This window comes from Leuciscus leuciscus, assembly GCF_965113295.1.
Source record: "Leuciscus leuciscus genome assembly, chromosome: 8".
Lineage (NCBI taxonomy): Eukaryota > Metazoa > Chordata > Actinopteri > Cypriniformes > Leuciscidae > Leuciscus > Leuciscus leuciscus.
The window spans coordinates 13,061,330-13,083,597 of NC_138732.1; the positions used below are offsets into that span (position 1 = coordinate 13,061,330).

General features: G+C 36.4%; 1 protein-coding gene across 3 annotated transcripts in view; it reads right to left on the reverse strand.

The window, feature by feature from the left end:
• The window catches only part of lingo2 (leucine rich repeat and Ig domain containing 2), a 275,152-nt gene that overhangs the window by 192,723 nt on the left and 60,161 nt on the right, over positions 1-22,268 (reverse strand). The gene's annotated exons all lie outside the window — the stretch shown is intronic.

Genomic DNA, 22,268 nt, shown 5'->3' on the forward strand with positions numbered 1-22,268 from the left:
TTACCCGACGGGACACACTTATAGTGTTGCATAAAAAGTTTTTTTTTTAAACGTGTTTGCAAAAGTGTTTACAGAGCTTTTTTTTCTTCTTCTTTTTTCTCAATACTTTGCATTTTAAAATAAACTTCTAAATGTCTGTTCAGTAGTCGCTATGTAACTAACAGAAGTAACTAACTTCTAATTAAGTGATAAAAAGCAGTTGCAAATGCTGTACAAAATACACATAGCCTACTCATCATTGCACCAATTAAACGTGCAAACTATGTTTTACTACCAAATGATATGCAATATCTAATTAATTGAACTTACAGTGAAATGTTTTCCTCGACATCTCGTGATTTCCGAACATAATGCATGATGGCATACGCTTAGCCTAGCCCTCGAATACCGCTCCGAAGCGGTACTAGCTTGGGTTTAGTGTGCATTAAGAACACTGCACTTTGGCATTTTTAAGACCTGGGACAGTATTGCGCACTTACTTCCTGTCGCATACACACGCTCTCAAGTGGCCAAGACTGCAAGTGTGGGTTTTTTTGGACAGGGCATAAGTCTATGAAAAAGCTGTGTATAGATCTGATCGTTTAGGATCTGATAGTTTTAAACAGCTGCATGTAAATGATCCAAAAATATGAATAGAAAAATAAAATGTCAATGATCAATATATTTTGAGAGCAAAATGTATCTACATACATACATAAATACATTACTCATTTGACATATAATCTTCAGTTCATTCTTTTGGGATGTTCTGTAAAGCCTCTAGCAAAGGGCCAATTTAACAAGCATTCTGTTTACTCACACTGATCTGTGAAAAGAACATACAAAGAGTAAGGCTTCATAAAATAAATCAATACAACACAATGACTAAACCACTTTTTTCTTTCTTTTTCTTTATATCTCCACCACCACATCAGGTGATCTGTTTGACAACTCACTCTCTTTTGATGGATTATACTGTCAGGAAGTGCCATCGCTGGCCTCTACCTTCATCTCTTAATTCCCGGGAGAAATGTATGCACAGCTCCTGTGATCCCACTCTCCGACCCTAACCTAACAGGCAAACTCCGTCTTTATGAGAGTTATGTACAGAGAAATAATATTGGAAGGGGAACAGTATGACCCTTAATGATATATTTCATTCTCTGAATTACTTGTCCAAGGTTTCAGTGTCAGGCTCTGGGGGAGAAGGAAGAAATGGGTTTAAGCCCTGATTTGGATGTTGTGCTCCTGTTCATAAATAATGTAGTTCAAGGCAGCCTCTAAGACAGAGAGCTGAGAGGAGTCGTTAATACGAACCTCTCCCTCACTCTTTGTCGTTTTGTGCAAGGAGCATACTCTGTGTTATTTATTTATTGATTTTTAGAATTGCCATTATCTCTTATCTCAAGCTCAAGAGGATCACTAACAAAAGCCTGGCTTCTTACGCCCTTTCTGCATACTTACACAAGGCCTATCAAACTCTCTTCCGCCCTGTTTGACATGATATCCTTAGAGATTATATGGACTATAGACAATAGATTGAAACCAAAGCATTCCCTGTTATGCAGGCTGCACTAATATAATTTTTCTTTTCTATTCTTCTTGTATGATATGAAAACATTGTATCCATCGCTGACGGACCCAAGCCCCAGCGCCACCACCACCACCCTGGTGGCTTTAGGACAACCACGTACAGCAGGCAATATGTTTTTAAAGGGGGTAAATGTTAGCCTGGATGCCAGCCAAACTTAGCCCCGCCCACAAAAATTTTAGGTCGGGAAGTTCGGTCTGGACTCGCTCCGTTGAGGAGCTATTATGCCCGAACAAAAATTGTTCGGACCAATCAAATTGTCAGGGCGGGCTTTATACGATGATGGACAGATAAGCAACGTAACGTAATCATCCACGTCACCAACGAGCGCTTGGGTTGAATTTGTTTACAACAAAGATGACTGCCGCTGGAGAATTGTTATTTCACGAGTTCACACTTACAAATAAGTCAGATAGAATAAATGCATATTTGGCGTGCTGTCCGAGGAGAGGGCGGGCTCGGTATTCGGCCCGAACCCAAAGTAGCCGTATTCCTGGCTGTGGAAGAACAAGCCGAGAGTCAGTGGAGGGATGCTGAAATCTGTCAAGGATGTTAGGTGAGTTGACAAAGTGAATAAATATATGTTTCCTCTCATGCTGATAGTGTAGACCAGACGGTCATTGTTTGATGACAAGTTGATTGGATTGATTATTTGAACGTGCTCCTCTCGAACTTTGTTTATAAAACATCATGTGTAGATTCCGCCATCGCGTCTGTTATAGAAGATATCGACAGCGCATTCATTTTAAAAGAGGAACAGAGAACCGCGATCAAGGCATTTGTCGATCGGAAACATGAATGAAAAACATACTTTAACTTACTCTGTTGCTCTGATTAGTTATAGTTCTATCCAATTGAGTGCAGAGGCATTTTCCTTCCTTGTTCGGTTGAAACACGCCCCATAATGAAAGCTCAATGGAGCAGTATCAGACTCACATTCTGACTAGAATCTGAGTATGACGACGTCAGGCTAGGTAAATGTAAAAGAACTGTCAAAATAGTTTGAATTTACCGTAGCCAGTTTGTGCCCTAAAGATGCCTGAAAAGTTTGGGGGAAAAATTACTTTAGAAAAACAATAGGAACCTTTGGCCCTTAGGACTTGGGCCCCAAAAAAAAAAAAAAAAACTCATAAAAATGACAAAAGCACATTCAATTACTAATTACTAATGATAGGAAACCAGCTTTCTATCTAGTTTCATCACAAAAACAAACAGTGTGACTAATCTAGTCTGATTCGCATACAAATCACTCCTGTGAGTCAATTCTGTTAATGAATCATTCAGATATACTCTAGTTTGAATTAGTCTTCACTGATTCAAACAGAGATTTTTTACACTTTCCACTATGGTGTGATTACATTGCTGTGGTAGTCCTCCATTTTCCAGCTCAGAAATCACTCTGACCTATCTATCCATCTGTCTAATCATTGTCTCCTCTTCCTTCTTTTCTAACAGCCAACTGGCAAGGTTCAGCATTCATGGTCACCATTTTTAGTGAGACACTTAATGCATGTCTTTCAGCTCTAGTGCACCTGCCATTCTCTCGCTGTCAGTTTTCCGGCTGACATGTGAATGCACTGGTCCCCCGGGCTAAATGCTGAGAGGGCTGACAGGAAGATGTTCACACACATAAAGATGGCAAACACACTCAACCACAGATGCTCACTATGAGACTTCTGTTTCAACAACTACTCTGAACTAATGGAGAATGCTGGTGTTCATACTGTATCTATACACTCCATACAGTACAAACCATTCAACTTGTACTTTGTTTTGTAACAAGAGGCCATTGATTTACTTTCTGATGTTAAATTTCACAGATACTGAAAGTTACTTAATTTAATTCAATGAAGCCAGAAGGAAAATATGTAGATATTCTGCACATGTGAATCTATTGTGCTTGGTTGAGTGGATGCAGTAATTGACATGCTTCAATAATTAGTCAAATCACAGAATTAGCGTGTGCCAAATTGGATAGTGAATTCATCTCTGAAGGACCCGGCCATTATCTTCAGTCCTCTCTTTGTCAGTGCAGTTGAGAGTGAGAATCACTATTGGTGATCCTTGCATTGTTTTTCCTTTTCAACTGCTGAACATTAACTGCATCAGCTAGAGCACTGAGTAGTCAATTCTGCTGCATCAGTTCTGTGCACAAAGGACTTGCATGTAAAATGGAACAAATAATCAAACCAACAATGAAATGAATAAACCAAAAAATATGATATGTATAAAAATAAAAAAAACATGCAATTCATCAGTGCTTTCAGTAGGCTGGTGGACTACTAAAGCATACAACTCTAGTCTTCATTTACCATACTGTGAGCTCACAATAAGCCTGTCAATAATTCATTTTACTGCACCTGGCTTTCTAAGAAAATTAATGTAGAAGAAGAAATAAAAAAATAAATAAAAACAACCATTACCATGTGCACTCTTAAATGTTTCTATCCATTAAACTTGACACTGTAGTTTCAGTTATTTTCCCCGCCTTTTCAGAAGAGGGCTGGTGTTTTCAGCTGGCTAAAAATCCTTTGGTGGACATGGCCTAATATTGTTATTTTGCAACTATTTTGAGTTCACTTAAAAATGCACAGCAGTAACTTAACTGAAGTTTTTCAATTTAAATGGTTTGAGACTTTTGGGTGATCTTGAGACTGTAAACCTCATCTGTGTACAGTGTCTTTATCCACATTCATTTCTTATTTATTGTAAGACTAACACATTTTTTTATTATTATTACTTAAAACACTCTGCTTACTGTATGAAACTGGTCCGCATGTAATTTGGAAATCTACTTGTAATTTTTTTTACAATTACAGTATTCTACAGTAACATACACTTCCGTTCAAAAGTTTGAGGTTAGTAAGATTTTATGTTTTTAAAAGAAGTCTCTTATATTCACCAAAGTTGCATGTATTTGAATAATTGAACATGTTGAAATATTATAATTGAAAATAATTATATTTTAAAATATACTTTAAACCTGTGATGGAACAGCAGATTTTTCAGCATCATTCCTCCAGTCTTCAGTGTCACATTATGCTTCTGAAATCATTTTAATATGCTGATTCGGTGCTCAAGAAATATTTCTTATAATTACCAATGTTGAAAAGACTTGTGCTGCTAAATATTTCTGTGAAAACCATGATACATTTTTTCTTTTTTTTAGGATTATTTGATGAATAGAAACAGCATTTAATTGAAATAGAAATCTGATGTAACAACATAGATGTTTTAACTGTCACAAACTCACAATTGCTCAATTTAACGCACCTTACCACACATTTTTGTATGGTAAATGTACAGTATTTCACTCACCTGTTTGTACTTTAGTAATTGGAGTGACAAGTTCCTTATTCCATTGTAGCAGGTTCTTAGATTTTTCCGTTGAGCTCAGAAAGCACTGTAAATCCACTTTGATGAAAAGCTGTTTTTCTTGCCTCAGATTACAAGTGGAGCCCAGCCTGTCTAAATCTTATTGCTAGCACTTTACCCGGGCCTGGGGCAGCATTAAACCTGTCTCGCACTTAAAATGGAGCGCCTCGCTCTTTATTCTGCAAAAAAGCCAACTGCACAAGAAGCGCTCTTTACTAAGATAGAGAATTGAAACTTTTATCTTGGAATAGGTTGGGGCTCAACAGCACATAGTATTTATCCTGACAGATCACAGGGGTGCGAGAGGGAGAAAGAGAGGAAGAAAGAAAGAGAGAAAAATAAATCTATCCAGGGTAGAGTGGCTGAATGGGTCCCCAGAAGAGTCCTGCGCTCAATGCTGCAGTCTTCATCAAAGGCCATCTTCAAACAGCACAGCTCAGCTGGAGCATGCCAATTTGATCACTTTAGAACATGCAGCCCACTCACCGCTCCAGTTTTGAAATGCCTTGTCAACATTGATTAGCCCACTGTGAGTGTGAGATATCTGCTCCTATGAGACGCACAGCTGCCTACTCCAAGAACAAATGGCATTTCTCTGATGTCACAAAGTCGTTACACAACATTTGCTGCCCTTTTCTTCCTCTTGCTCTCTTTCTTCTTCTTCTTCTCTTCTTCCCTGATCAGCCACCATCCATCCAACATATCTAATGTTCTAGATACTGATACAGTGTCTAGCCTCAACCTCTAAGCTCTTGCATTTCAACTGGCGGAAGCAATGACCCATGCCCAATTAACGCTGGCAGACACATAACATGTGACTGTGGGCAGACGGTGTGTGATTCCATCTGCCCGGTCCGTCTAGCTTGATCCAGGCAGGGAAGGAAGCGGACCATATGGATGCAACCCCTTTCCTAGCCACGCAGCTGGAGTCGTGCAATGCGGATCAACAGCATCTCACATCTGGAGAGGGCCAGCAGCCAATAATTATCTACTGCCATTCTGTCATGCAGACATCATGTAGGTTGAGAACAGATGATCCTGCATGTCCACTACAGGCCATAATGAGAGCTAATCAAATATATATTTTTTTTTACAATGGCCTAGTGCTGAAGTTTAAACAACAATCAGCACTGCAAAAAAATATTGTAATTTTAACAGTTAAACATTATAAAAATGCTACATAAAAAAACTAAAAGTAAAAACTCTGATAGAGCTAATCTTACATTTCACGTCATTGCACAGCAAAATATTGTTAAATGGATGTTTTTGGAAGTAAAAAAAACAAAACAAAGCATCTTATAATTTACAGTCAAAAGCCATAAACTAACAATCCCAGAATTCCCTGTGTGATGCTTCACAATTGATGGTTTTTCATTTTAATTATTTCTTCTTAGTTTTTTGTTACCAGTTATGCATTAGACTTTTATGTTATGTCATATGTTGTTAATGTTTATTGCATTAGTTTAGTGTCATTACCATGATGTTATTTTATATTTGTGTGCATGACAATGTGTGCACCTTCTATTTATTAGTATTTACTTGCAGATTATGGAAAAGCTAATTGTGATGAACTATAATTCATCATGTGGCTTTCTCTTAACCACAAGTGTTATTAGTGGTTGTCAGTATACGTTAAAGGTACAAAACAGATTTTAGTAGCAACTAGCAAGCGTGACCTTGCGAATTCAGCAGGAAAGGGCTGTTGGTTTTTTGTAAATTACAATTGTAAATGATACAATGATTTACATGTTGTTTTATAAAAATGTTTAGTTTTTTTATTGTTGCATTTTTACATAATTATTCTGGCAACCACATCTGCCAGTGTTTTTTTTATTTTTTTATTATAAAATGACAGAATTTCTTTTTTTACAGTATGGTTTTGTTAGATTATATCACAATCATATTGATTAAAGACAAAGTTTAACATTATTATGGGTATGTTGTGAGGCCACAGAAAATATATCCCAGACCTGCTGCTGACAATTTGTTCATCATATCACTGGAAAGAAAAAGCCAGCAAGATTTACTGTTCAATTACATTAGTAAAACTTTCAGCCTGTCTTGCCCTCTAACTCACGAGAGAAACCAAAATAATACCTTTGGGGTAGAGATATCCTCACAGAGTTTGACTATAAAAAAAAAAAAAGAAAAGAAAAAGGAAAGGATTGAAAGTTATTAAAAATCCAAGTCTTTCACAAATGGAGAAGGGGGGAGGGGGAGAGAGGGGGGGTATCTCTGGAGAATACAGAGAGAGCCACTAGCAGCTTTTTATCTCTGCACAGCTGAATTTCAATAACTCAAGAGGATGTGGGCAGAGGAAGCTGTGGGCAGTTTTCCTGTCACAAACACGTAATAGAGTGGTCAGAGTGCTGTTAGAATGATGCATTCTGGGACAGTAACAGAACCGAGGTGTGTGTATATATATATATATATATATATACTTACATGGAGACACAAACAAAGTTCTAACAAAGGAACAAAGTTCCTCCTCAGTAATCTCAAGCACGCAGCTCCTCGGTTCTGTTACTGTCCCAGAATAATGTTTCATATCGTTCAGTATCGATAATTGATTTTTTATTTTTTTTTAAGACAAGTAGAAACGTTTGAATTTAAACCACTGTTTGTTTGTTTTTATCCACATTATTATATTAGTTTCAGCAGTCAAAAACTAAATAAAATGTAAACAAAAATATCTTCTTTATGTCTTATATTAAGATAAAAAAGTAAGTGTTAAAGAAACTTGAACTTAAATAAAATTTTACAAATTGTGTGCAATGTAAAAGTGTAAACGTAGAACTATCAAGGCAAACTTTGAGGTAGATCAACATCTGTAATAAGTAGGGGTGTAGAATTCACAGTTCGGTTCGATAGGACACAGTGGTGTCACGGTTCGGTACGTTTTCGATACAGCAAAAAGAAAGAAATGCCAGAGAAATTTCCTTGATTTAATATATATATATATATATATATATATATATATATATATATATATATATATATATATATATATATATATATATATATATATATTCGCTATAACAACCGCCTCGCTCTACATTATTCCTTACATATATATATATATGTATATGTAAGGAATAATGTAGAGCGAGGCGGTTGTTATAGCAAATAAAACCCCGACAGGCTGATCAGGCTGAAGGGGTTGTATTCGCTATAACAACCGCCTCGCTCTACATTATCCCACTTATTACATGGCTACCTACCAAATAAATAAATCATTTGACACAAAATATTGATTTAAAAATGATTGTATTGCTTCCGCGAAAGAAAATAGTCTGTTCTGTCTCTACGGTTAGAATCCTGCGTCCATAGCAACGCTCTGTTTTTCATGGCAACGGTGTTATACTTAGCAGCTCATATATATATATATACATATTAAAAGAAACATTATTAAATAAGTGTGACTTTTAGTTTTATAAATTGGGGTAATCTTTGAAGGATGAACAAATGTTTTGGTCATCACATTAAAAATAACATTTAAATATGATAATATTTGAGTTTTGAAGTGCTGGAAAAAGATGTGTGACGTACTTGAAAGCATTTTACTATTCCTGCCAAACTTTCATGGTTACAGTTAGTGTTACTACATTAAATCCATGGTGAATGTTGCTGATCTGTGGACTTAAAGCATATAACTGGTTCATTCACGGCACAATGTTTCTCCTGGTTTCCATGTTAGTGCTGTTTGGTCCGTTAATAACGGAGAAAATTAAATGTTTCTCACTAGATCTCGCAGCGATGTTATTACTTCTGTGGCGAATTCAAATGCTTTCTTAAAGCCTGGTTCACACGGCAGGATAATTAGGCCGATTTTAGCCCCGATTCACCCCTTCCGACAATCTTAAGGATGCTCCGATTATCGTAAAATAATCTGATCAGATATTCCTGCCGTGTGTGGTGTGTTAAGGCTGCTCTCGTCTGCTCGGAAGGACGTCGGGACCGCTCCGATCTCAAATCGGGGATATCCAACATGTTGGATTTATTTGGCCCGATTTCTTCTCGTGTGTGGTGTCCCCCGAGCACGCAGCCTGTGGACTGTGGAGTGTAGCCAATCAGAAAGCGAGGTGACGAGGCGGGAGGAAACACCGGGAAATATAATCAAAACAGCCGGCAGCATGGCGCACCAGAAAGTCCGGTGGACGTCAGAGATCATCGCCTTTTATTTTGATAACGTTTTTTTTCGGTTAAAAACAAACTACAAACTATTGCCACTGCATCCTCTTCGTCCGCCATGATTGTTTACTCTGAAGTCACGTTTGATCTCTAGGTATTTTGCGCAATTTCTCATCTGATCTGGGAATGCTCGGGAGTCAAATCGGTTCGTGTGTGATGTGTTGATGTTGCCGTGTGGTTGCGCACCACACACTGTACGACCAAAACTGTTAGACCCGTGATTTTTTATCCCCGTGTGTGGGGTCTCTCAGGTTTGGAAAATCGGGCGACAATTTTAAAATCGTCCCGTGTGAACCAGGCTTTACCGGATCTCTTAGCGCTGTATAGTAAAAGTGTCGCTTGACCAAGATCGGCTCGCGCTGCACAGACATTGGTCCAAACTGAGCGTGAAGCACAAAATAATGAGTAGCGCAGTTTTCGTTCCGCTTTCATTACGCCATTTAATGTTGGGCGACATTATGGTGGTCGCGCCATCTTTAACTTCGCAGTCCACTTGCGAGTCACGTTCGAATGGAACACGCACCTTCAGTCAGCATGATGTGGAGTGCGAGGTTCATGGATGCGCGCGCTTTAGTGAAAATATCGAGCGCTATATCGAAAAATGTTTATATCGTTACCGACAATGGTGTACCGTCGATAAATACCGATACCGTTTTATCGCCCAGCCCTATATAAATAAATATAAAACGCTCATATATATATAAACGATAAAAATTTTAAACGATTATATTTATATTTTTAAAAATATAAAACTATATATATATACAGTATATAAAATAGAATGGGTATTGGGTAACTGTTCTTCTTAGGTGTTATATTTAAATGCCTACTTAATGTTATGGGGCTCTATTTTTAAGACAACAGTGGTAAACTAAAGAACTTTGACAAATGAAGTGGACAATAAAACAAACCATAAAATTCAATTTATATATATATATATTCAATTCTATATCTATTTAGTACCTCTTTTTAAAGGGAATTCAAAAGGATTTCTCAGTAGGCTACACTTCTGAAAGGTGCACAAGCCAGATTTTTTTTTTCAGTGTAAACTGCCTAAATATGGATATAGGCCTATTTATTCAGCTTATACCAGTGTGCGCAACAATTTCTAAAGCTGTTTTTCCCCCCTTTGGTGTTTATATGTTTGTCTTTGATTGATTGCAACTAGATTGCAAAATAGAAATGTGAGGGAGTTGCCATGACTTAAGTGAATGTTTTGATTAATTGTGTTGTTTGCTGTGTACAAACACTGAGCATCAGATCAAAGATAAAGTAATGCTAATACAAACATTTACAAGATATATGGCAGAATAACTACAGAAGAAAACTGTTTTCTAACGTTTAAATGAAGAAAGATACTTTAAAAACACTGCATTCTTCACTGTTTCCTTAGAAACCTAAAATGTGATGTGTTTTTTTTCTTTGCACCCTCACAGTCACAAAATGGACTGAAGTTGCTGTCCGTGGTTCCGAAATAAGCTCTCAGCTGCTGTCCATGGTGCTTAAACAGCCAAATAGCTCAGTCACTGTGGTGTGACATAATGCACTTTGCACAATGTTATGTCAGTGTAGGTGTCAGCTGATTCTACCTGTTTCTAAAATGTATGGCATGGAGGTACATTGGCTATTAATTAACATGTGTCCCTTGTTACTCTCTCGTCAAATGTTTGCATGTTTAGTGATGTAATGAAGGACGGCCTGCACACCATCTCCATTACCAAACTCCTCAGAGGCTATCCCTGCTTCCTCAAACATACATGGAGAAAGCACTGCAGGTAATGCACTCTAATTGTGTGAAGTGAAATGGCTCAAATGCATTGGAGGAGTGAGGGACCTGTGAGAGAGTTAATAGGTGCCACAGTGCTGACAGACGGTGGGAGAGAGAGAGATTGGATGGAAAGGAATGCAGTAAAGAGGATGCTAGCTAGATAGCTAGACAGAAGTTTGGGGTCAGTAAGGTTGCTTTAAAAATGTAAATATTTGTATTAAAGCAAGGACACACTAAATTAATAAGCAACAATAAAGGCATTTATAATATATATATATATATATAAAATCAATTTCAAATAAATGGTGTTCTTTTGAACTTTCTATTTATCAAAGATCCTGAAAAATACTTATAGAACACACACACACATATATATGTATGTATATGTATATATATACACACATACATATATTATTTAATCACACTATCACAATAAAGTGTGATGTTATGCACTTTTAAAAATGAAAAATGGAGAGAGAGAGAGAGAGAGAGAGAGAGAGAGAGAGAGAGAGAGAGAGAGAGAGAGAGAGAGAGAGAGAGAGAGAGAGAGAGAGAGAGAGAGAGAGAACGCTGACACTGAGATTTCCACTCATTTAAATTATTTAGGGTTAAATGAAGCAAAAGTGTTGGTCTTCTTCACAGCTCAAGATTGACCACATTACATGCACTTTATATTCACTCCATGCCCAGATGCTAGTTTGTTCACATACACATATGAACAAACAGACATGCATTTCTAGAGTGGTTTCAAATTTCCCACTACTACTAACACAATCCAAAAGCACTTTCATTATGCTTCCAAACATTAATTGAAAAGCTAAAGCAAAATAATTTTGACAAGAAAAGCCTTAAGTATGATTGAAATGATCCAGAAACCACCTGTATGTTTCTCACGCACTATACATTTACAACCCGTCAAGTGTGTCGAAATCATGACACATCCTTTCACAGACTGCTGGCTTGCCCAGGGACGTAAAATGTTGACACACATCTGTGAATCTAGCTGATTATCCCTCCCAAAAACCAAAGTCATTCAAGTGAGGGCATATCATCATCCTAGCTACAGGCAGATACAATCCTTATCTGCAGTGTCACTGCTGAACAGTTTCTGATAGCCTGTCTCAGTCTGGTTTTCTACTAGAAACCGGAGAAACAAAAGTCTCCAACAAAGTGGTTTCTTGGAAACAGTGATTGTGTTCTTCTGTGTCAGAAATATTTTACATTATTACATTATTTACATTAATATAATTGCTTAGTTAGGACAACAAAATAAATCTAATCTACTTTTAAAAGGGGGGATAAAACTATTTTTGCTTGACATTAATGAGATTACATTTAGTCAATCTAGGTAGAAGCAGCCAAATTAGCCAATGAACAAACGTTGCTTGGCATTCCCTCATTCTCACACCATAACACAACACATGGTACAAAAGGAAGAAGAAGAAATTTTTTTTGTGTTTGGTTTAGAATAGAATAGAATAGAATAGAATAGAATAGAATAGAATAGAATAGAATAGAATCCCAAATCCGGACTTTTTGTAAAATGCAATAAAATCAAGAGTCTTTTTTAACTGACAGAGGTACAAATAAAAGTTTTCACTGACCAACTTAAATGCAATTTTTTTTTTTTTTTTGATGGCTGCAACACACTCCAAAAAAAGTTGGAATTGAGTTATGTTTACTGTGTCACATCACCTTTTTCTTTAATTACACATTTAATTATTTGTTTGGGAATTAAGGATGCTAATTGTTGAAGTTTTGCATGTGGAACTTGGACTCATCTGACCACAGCACAGATTTCCACTGCGTTTTGGATCATCGAACTGATGTATATATTTCTCCCTGCGTAACAGAGATTCAAGTGGCACTCCTTGATGCAGCAGCAGACTGTGTTAAGTGACAATGGTTTTCTAATGAACTCCTGAGTCCATGTGGCTGTATTTAACAAAGTAGAATGACGGTTTCTCATGCAATGCCGACTGAGGGCTCAAAGGTCACGCACATTCAGCCTGTAGGTTTCCTGCCTTGCCCTACACGGACTGAGATTTCTCTGGAATCCCAGAATCTTTTCACAGTAGCTGTCAATGGAGGGACAGAAGGCTCTCAGATTTAATCAAAAAGATCTTCATTTGTGTTCCGAAGATGAACGAAAGACGTACAGGTTTGGAACGATGAGGGTGAGTGATTAATGACAGAATTTAAATTTTTAGGTGAACAATCCCTTTAGGTTGGTCAGTGAAAACATTGAAATTCATTTCTTTGTACTTTTGCCAGTTAAATACAGGTTAAAGAGAATATAAAAAATAAAAACACACACATTCTTGATTTTATTGCATTTTACAAAATGTCCCAACTTTTCTGGATTTGGGATTTATAAAATAAAATTAGAAACTTTTATACTATACTAGGCCTATATGATTATCTAACTCTCTATGTACAGCAACCTAATGCCTTCACACCAAGTTAAATGTTTTATGAAGTCTTCTACTTGCTTACGTTCATTTAAGTGCTTTTTAGAGGCAGGTTATTTCACACACAATTGTAGTGTTTTTGTTTTCTGTAGCAATAGCAGATTGTTAGCAATAACAATGGCTGTCCAGCAAATGATGAAATCTGATCTCTTTGTTCAGACATTGTAGTCAGACTTTCTTATACAATAACTGAGTGTAACTATCCGTGTGGAAAGAGTGAAAACAGAAAATTTCCTCAGTTAATGTCTAACATGACATCTTGCCACGGTGCTGAGGTGCATGAGAGAACATAAAGGTCAAAAATTAAATTACTGACCTGTACAATAAATGTCACATAGCTCTCCATATGATGAACGAATGCACAAAAATGACTTTGAGAAAGTGGCAGAAAATGTCACACTTTGTATGACATTACAAATGCATTGCATAGAAAATTACAAAACAAACTTTTCCATTCAAACTGAGATGCATCTGATTTGTAAACATTGGATTTCATGTTTGTGTATGTGTATGTGTTGTGTGTGTGTGTGTGTGTGTGTGTGTGTGTGTGTGTGTGTGTGTGTGTGTGTGTGTGTGTGTGTGTGTGTGTGTGTGTGTGTGTTCCTGTTCAAACAACTACAAACTTGAGTCAGAGATGGCAAAATAATATTATTAAAAAACATCACATTTTTGTGCCTTTTTGCCTGTCTGAACCAAGTTACAGTGTGTAATTCACACTAAAGTCAGATCTCTTTAGTGAGAACTCCAAAACACTGACAGATATCACTTCACAGCAACTTAAAAAATGGGTTCCATGTGGTACTAATGGCTGATAAGATACGAATAACATTTGGTGGTACAGATGGCTTTGCTGGGGAGAGTTCCAGCAGATTTGTTTAAAAAGATTTTCATCATCTACTTATACATTGGTAATGCATGAAAACATACAAGAACAACTACTGAAACAAACTTAGTTCCTGCTAACAGAGAGAATCTCTTCAATATGGATGAATTAGAACTATACAAATGGCAAAATATGTGCACAGTAGGATAAACAAGAATTAAATTGTACACAGTATCCAATTTTCATACAGAGCTTTGTTAACAACTGCCATCTAAGTGGCAGCTAATGAGTGTCTGCAAAATAAATGCTATGTATTTATGCTATCTGCTTGTAGAAATATAATACAGTGTGGAGAAATATGTAAGAATCATCAAACATAACATTAACCCTTCTACTGTCTACATTTTAGTGCAAATTTTTTGACATCCTCAACAACAACAATAAATAGAAGGGTTACAACTTAAAACTATATTTTCTTCAATACTTTATCTCCAGACATAGTCGTAATACTTTTGACAACTTGTCCTGACATAAGCCACATAAGTTTGAAACGCTGTCCTTTTTTTATTGTCGTCTACGACTCCTGGACAATAGTGGTGTTTTCTCACCATGACAAATAGCAAGAAGGGTTGAGTAGACCAACAGCAGAATGAAATAATAAACAAGTGCCAGGACCTTTTGTTGCTTCTCGCCAAAAAGACACATTATCTGTCTAGGTTTGTGTGGATCTGTGAAAAGCTAAGAGGCTTTCCTCCAGCTCTCCCACCCTGTCAGCACAAAGGAAAGACACCGGGGGGATATTTTCACTTTGACATGCCATTGACCTCATGGCATCTGATCAGAGCCTGATCCTTCCCCTTTAAGATGTCTCAGAGCATTGTGGGTAACCTGAAGGGGCAGTGGCGCAATAGGGCTTGTAGAGAACATAATATAATAGGTAAATCCATGTATTCCCCTGTGAAATAGATGCTGGTACAAGGAGCGAAAAATAAAACCCTATTTGATTAGGGAGGCTGAACTACCTGATTAGTGTCTCATTGTAAGAGGGATTATCTCAGCATGAATTTATTATCTTTGATGAAATTTACAATAATAACAGTCAATTTGAGAACAAACCAGCATATGGGATTAAGAGCTTTTAACGCAAACACAGTAACACTTGAGTGTAAGTAATGGTCTACATCCCTTCGTTATAAGAGGATAAGAAAAAACCTTCTTGTTTAACACAATGTTCCATGCGTGAATACATTTAAACAGAACAGACCAAAATACAGGTCCTGCCACTAATATTAAAGCATGTGAATGTTTAATGTGAAGGGTTGGAATCCATTTTTATCAATAATTTTATAAGTTAAGGCAATATTGCAGAGTCTGCATAAACAAATGCATTATCCAGCAACAAACAGTTTTTTGGCATTTAAAGGTTTAACATCAGAACAAACATTCAGTTTTCTTTTTTTCTTGGAATTTGAAGTATTTAGTGCTCATTACAGGAAATAATTACACATATTCAATGGGTATGATGTCTTAAGAGACAAACTTCTAAAATAATTATTTGAGGGACTGGTCCGAGAGCATGCGGTTTTTATAAAAGATGACCATGGGTGACTCGCTTTACTAAGGCTCCGCCGGCAATAATTCTGCCTAAAAAAACAATAGACAAAGGGCCTGCATGTTTATCACAATGATTATTAGTGCATTTACTGTTGTTATTGCAGTTTCGGTCACATAAGCAGCACAAATGCATTCACATGCACTCATCCACATTAGTATGTGCTGTGCTCCCGTAAACAATTTATATCAAAAGAAAAAAATATTACATATTTATTATAATTTTTTTAATGCAATAACACAAAAATAATAATTTATATACAAGTATAAATTATATTATATATTTTATATTTATAATATACACTCACATATTGTATTTATTATTTTATATTTTAATGCAATAACATAAAAAATATAAATTATATAAAGTATAAATTATATTTTATAGTAGGGCTGATTGATTATGGCAAAAATCATAATCACGATTATTTTTGGTCAATATTGAAATCACAATTATTATACACGATTATTGGTGGGCGATATGATTAAAGTCTTATTTCACAGTTATTGATACTTAATCAAAAATTAGTACTAGGTTAACTGAAAGTAAAAGGTCCTTAAAAAAGAACAAGTAAATAGTAATACAACAAAAACAAATAAACAAATTTAACAGAACAAAAAGATATTAAATTAAGAGTTTTTTAGTTTTTTTTTTCAGGAATATGTGGTATTCAGAGAAGTAATAGCCTACAACAAAAATTGAATAATCAAATGCAATGCATTTTTTTTTTTTTTTTTGCATAATTAAATATTGATTAAGACTTAATCATTTATTTAGTCAATATTAGTGAATGATTTTCCTTTGTCTTTTGTTGTTTGATTTTCAACAGGTTTATTAGGCTGCTGTCAATTTAAGACCGATTGGACAGATGCAATATACTGTTACACACGTGTTTTTTTTTTTCTTAACTGTGTATGTTCACTTAAAGGAGCTGTATGTAGTTTTCAGCGGCCTCTAGCGGTGATGTTTCAGATTGCAACCAATACGTTTACAAGCACGTGGGTGCTCGAATTTATGAGCGAGCACTGTCTGTGGGTACCGGCCAGACTGAAACGCAACACACCGGAGAAAGCATCCCACAACATGCTGGAAACTCAGGTGACGTCACTGTATTTCGCGGTAAATCCGACCCGGCACCTTCATATACAAATAAGAATACTTGCTTTCAGAGGTAATAGCAAAACCCGCAAAGTGGATCATTTTAATGTGAGATTACAACCCCTTCACACACAGGCAATAAAAAAAGGATTCGTTTTAGTAGAAAAAATACATACAGCACCTTTAAGACAAAACCGACTGTGTTTACGGGAATACTTGCCAAAACGGCACTTTGACTTTTGGTGTGTAGGCTATTTTACCGTTCAGGTGTGTCTCCGAAGCCTGTGGAACAGTGTCTCTTTTGCAGCTTAATGTACTTTTAATAACACGGTTTAATATCAAGCACATCCTCAGGTTTAGCAACAGTAGACTGCATTTTACAACACTCACTTATTTTACTGATTTGGTTGTTTGAAAAGTTCAGGTTTTAGGCTTTTAGGGAGGAACGAAAGCGCACCGCTGTGAAGGAAAGGAAGGTGCTTAGGACGGAATACCGCTGCTAAACACAAATAATTGTTTTACCCCGATTATCTTGTTTTCATAATCGTTGAAAGCCATAATTGAAATTGAAAAAAAAAGATTACAATTAATTACACAGCCCTATTTAATAGTATTTATAATATACACACATGCATTCAAAAATACGCATCCACATTAGTCTTTATGCTGTGCCCCTATATACAAAGTATATATATATATATATATATTTTTTTTTTTAATGTTTTTGAAAGTCGTCTCTTATGGTTACACAGACTACATTTATTTAGTTGAAAATACAGTAAAAAACTGTAATATTGTGAAACATTATTACAATTGCATCGTCCTCGTCGGAATCGACGGACTTCCAGAGAGAAAAAGAGAGAGAAAAGAAGAAAAAAAAGCAATAAATAAATCATTCTTAGCTACAGTTGGAGCCTTTTTCACAAGTACCGTAGCTGATATCCCAGCATCCTCCCTAACAGAGCACTGGCAGCATTTCCTCAATTTTTCTTTATCTGCCGATGCACAATGGCTTGGATTAGTCTCAGGGTTGACTTTCTCCAATGTCTATCAACCATCAGCTTCAGGTTTTTCCTATCAATCCTACGAGCCCCGCATGTCAGAACATGATGTAACATGCTCAGTGAAGCCAAACACAGCTCAGGTGGCAGGCAGGAGATGTTTCTTGTGAGGTGGGGCATGGAAATATTAAGTGTCAGTATGAAATGATAACATAGATTCTGTGGATAATCATTGCCTCGGTGTAATGCATTACAAACATGCGCGTTCTTGTCTCATTGTATCATTTTATGACCCCTTGTGTTTGGGAGCATGAGAGAGCCCAAGGCCGATGAGAACAGAGAATGTGATTTGGAGTTGCTGTGAATGCGCATTTGCTTTATTGTGCTTAAATAAATAACCATTGGCCCAGTGGCATAATTCATCTTCATTTTCTGACGTAAATAAGGAGCGAGATGGTGGTGAGAGTGAAATTCATTTGTGTTTTGCCTTTGAGCAAATGTCTGTGCATTTTTCATCTGATATCTTATTGAAGTCTAAGTGTGTGTGTGTGTGTGTGTGTGTGTGTGTGTGTGTGTGTGTGTGTGTGTGTGTGTGTGTGTGTGTGTGTGTGTGTGTGTGTCCATGAAGTCACATCTGCTTGTCTTTTTCACAAAGACTAAGAGACAACATGTCACACTAGCAAACAATACACTGTTTAAAAATTGACATAAGGCAAAAAAGTGTGTTTGAAGAAATTCTTGCTCTGTCATGAAGTCCAATATTGTTTGAGTCTTGAGCTAACACAAAGAATAAATGACATATAAACAGACCTGTACACTCTTTTTGTCAGCTTGTCATAGACTTCATAAGACAGCAGCTAGCGTGTTTCAGATCTCTGTAATATAAAAGTCGCATTTCTCACCACAAAGAAATACACAACCCAATTATATAACCTACTGCCCTCTGTTTTTATGGCACACTTGGAAATAAATCTTCAGATTGCCACAAAACGTTACTTTGTTTAACTAATAGATTGAGTATAAGGGGATGAGTATGGGGTAAGAATTGTTGCATTATTCCAAATAAATAGATTACTATTCACAACTAAATGTAAAGAGATCAAAAAAAAAAATCAAATTCACAAATAAATAGATTAAGATCCACAAATAAATATAAAGAGTTTCACAACAATTTATAAAATTCACAAATAAATAAAATGAGATTTGCAAATAAAAAAAATATTTACAAATGTTTTATTAATTTACAAACACAACTTTGCCTGCCATTTATTTGTGAACTGCTTTCTGTGCATTTGTAAATCGCTGCACACATTTGTGAATAGCTTCTTGTGCATTTGTAAATCCTCACGCATCTGTGGATTTTGAAACACTTCTAGCGTCGACGTGCAGACAAATCCACAAATAAGTGGACTCCACCCACCGTTTACTCAAGCCAATCAGATGACGGCCACATTGAGCTGGCCAATCGTAGCATGTTCTCGCTACAACCAATCACGTTTGGCTTTACACTTGGGCGATCTTGCTCTGAAATAACTTTGCTCATTCATCATTCATCTGCATTTGCTCAAATAGGAAGTGTAGGCCTACGCGTAAGGCCCATAAAATTGCTACAGCAAAAGATGTTTAGCATTTGGATTTTGTTAGAATTAGACCATTAGACTGTGTATCAAGCCAAGCCACAATTTTTATGAGCCTTGGAAAAAGCCAGAGAACACCTCTGTTATTCCTCACGTTATGGAAGCGTCCAGTCATTCAAGATAGAACAGAAAAGCATCAATAAGGAGCTGACTAATGATTAACTGGGTTCAACCTCGTGATAAATACATGAGTTTGTGTAATAGGTGAAATTAGCCTACTGTCACACAACAGCCAACAGCTTTTCCCACTTCTTCAGTCAAGGAGTTTTAATGTTGCATATGATCAACTCCGTGGATCTAACAATCTATAGAGCATTATGAATAATATTTTACATATTAAAAACCTGTATTACGATTCCCTTTGTTTGTAGAGAAGATATTTGTAGAGAAAAAAAAAAAAAACAATATATATATATATATATATATATATATATATATATATATATATATATATATATATATATAGGTGGGTTCTTTTTAAACGTGTGACAGGTTGTTGCATTTCATTTAAAAGGGAAATACGCCCGGCAGACAAGCGATATTCATTTATTGATCGGTTAAAACACTTGATCACACAAATAATATTTCATATGAATCAGACTTAATAGTTTTTATGGTAAAGGTAACTTGCAGCATCTTAAGTAGGCTAAATACATAGATGTATTTTTCAGCATTGCAAGATTTTTATGTACAGCATCCAACCCCAGTACACACTGATGCTGAGGCTCGTACTGTTACATCGCGGTGGTCATTTGGGCACATATTTGGTAGCCTATTCTACATGACATTTATTTATGTCCTATAGCTATGTCTCCGCAATTGTGCTTTAAAAGGCAAAATCATATGTTCTGTCATTTCTTACATCATGTCTGTCCCGTGCGAGGCTATCTACACTGGGAAAAGCGAATGTGCAAATCATTTGTCCTGCAATCGTGTGTAGTAGCCGCTACTTCAGAAGTAGAACGGGCATCTGTTTACTGTCAGTGAATCATCGTGTCGCGCTGCATCCAGTGTAAACAGTATCACGAAATATTAATTTTCAAGTAGCCAGCACTAGTCAATATAAGTATGATTATCAGTTCATATCTGAAGCTAAGAAAACAGACGTCACATAGTGACAAATGTGTAAACATTTCAAACATGCTAGTTTTACATTATTTGAAACTGCTACGGCAGCAGTGAAACGATAATGGGGCACTATTTGCTTTTGTCGCGCCTCTTGCCGGTGTAGGTACTGATCATGATGCTCGGGATCTGTGATGATCATAATTCCCTGAGTTTATCCTGATAGAAATATAAAGAGGCCTTAAACTCCAACAATCTTTTGAAAACAGAGTGTTTTAACCACACAAACAGTTCAGATCAATTTGAACGAAGCGCCCAAAGATTATTACTGCTCCTTTCAAGGGTGCAAGAATCAGCTCTCACCCCGAGTGTAAAGCCAAACGTTATTGGTTGTAGTGAGAACGTGCTACGATTGGCCAGCTCAATGTGGCCGACATCTGATTGGCTTGAGTAAACGGTGGGTGGAGTCCACTTATTTGTGGATTTGTCTGCACGTCGACGCTAGAAGTGTTTAAAAATCCACAGATGCGTGAGGATTTACAAATGCACAAGAAGCTATTCACAAATGTGTGCAGCGATTTACAAATGCACAGAAAGCAGTTCACAAATAAATGCCAGGCAGAGTTGTGTTTGTAGATATTTTGTATGCAAAAAAATTTTTTTTGGCAAATCTCATTTTATTTATTTGTGAATTTTATACATTTTTGTGAAACTCTTTACATTTATTTGTGAATCTTAATCTATTTATTTGGAATAATGCAACAATTCTAACCCCATAGATGAGGAGGACAACAACAAGCAAAGTGAATTCAAGAGGCTTTAAAGTCATATATTTCAGAGTGATACAGGATATTCAAGAAAAAAAGATTGATGACACACCAAAATGGTAATTACTATTACTATTTGCACTGTCCAATAGTCTGCACAGCCTATAGTGGCATCAGTGGGAAAGGAAACTTGTTTCAGAGGAACACATTTTGACAAATGATTACCAATAAAAACTACTTTTTCTTTGGAATAATAAAAACTGATGAATCATTCAATAAGACCAGGAAAGTGCATTAAGAAAATAGTGTATTTTTTATTGAGTTACACTTCATTTCGATAATCCACTCTAGACAGTCTACTAACTATAAGTAACTTCTAAGCAACATGTCAACTAGCTCTGATTAATTTGCAACTACATGTCAACTAATCGGAGTATTATACTAGACTGTTAGGTTAGGGTTATTTATTAGTATTATACTATTATACAGAGTGTTATGTTATACTAGACTGTTAGGTTAGGGTTAGGGCTAGTAGAAAATACTCCATACCTGTGTGATGAATCCGATCTTCAAGCAAAAGGAGCTGGATGAAATATTTGAATGCTACCAATCCAGAATCTGATTTCTGACTTGTGATGCAGCCTGAATCATGATGACACTGTGTTTGTTTGTTGGTCAGAGGAGAACTGGCCCCCAGACCGAGCCTGATTTCTCCCAAGGAATGATGTCTCCTGATGGAGTTTGGGTTCCTTGAAATGTCACCTCTCTGGCTTGCTTAATATTCAACAATATTATTTGACTGCACTAACACTATTGGATGAGAACTGAACAAAGCTGAACAATGACATCACTGTTTTCTGCAGAACTGTTTTATAGATTAAATGAACTAA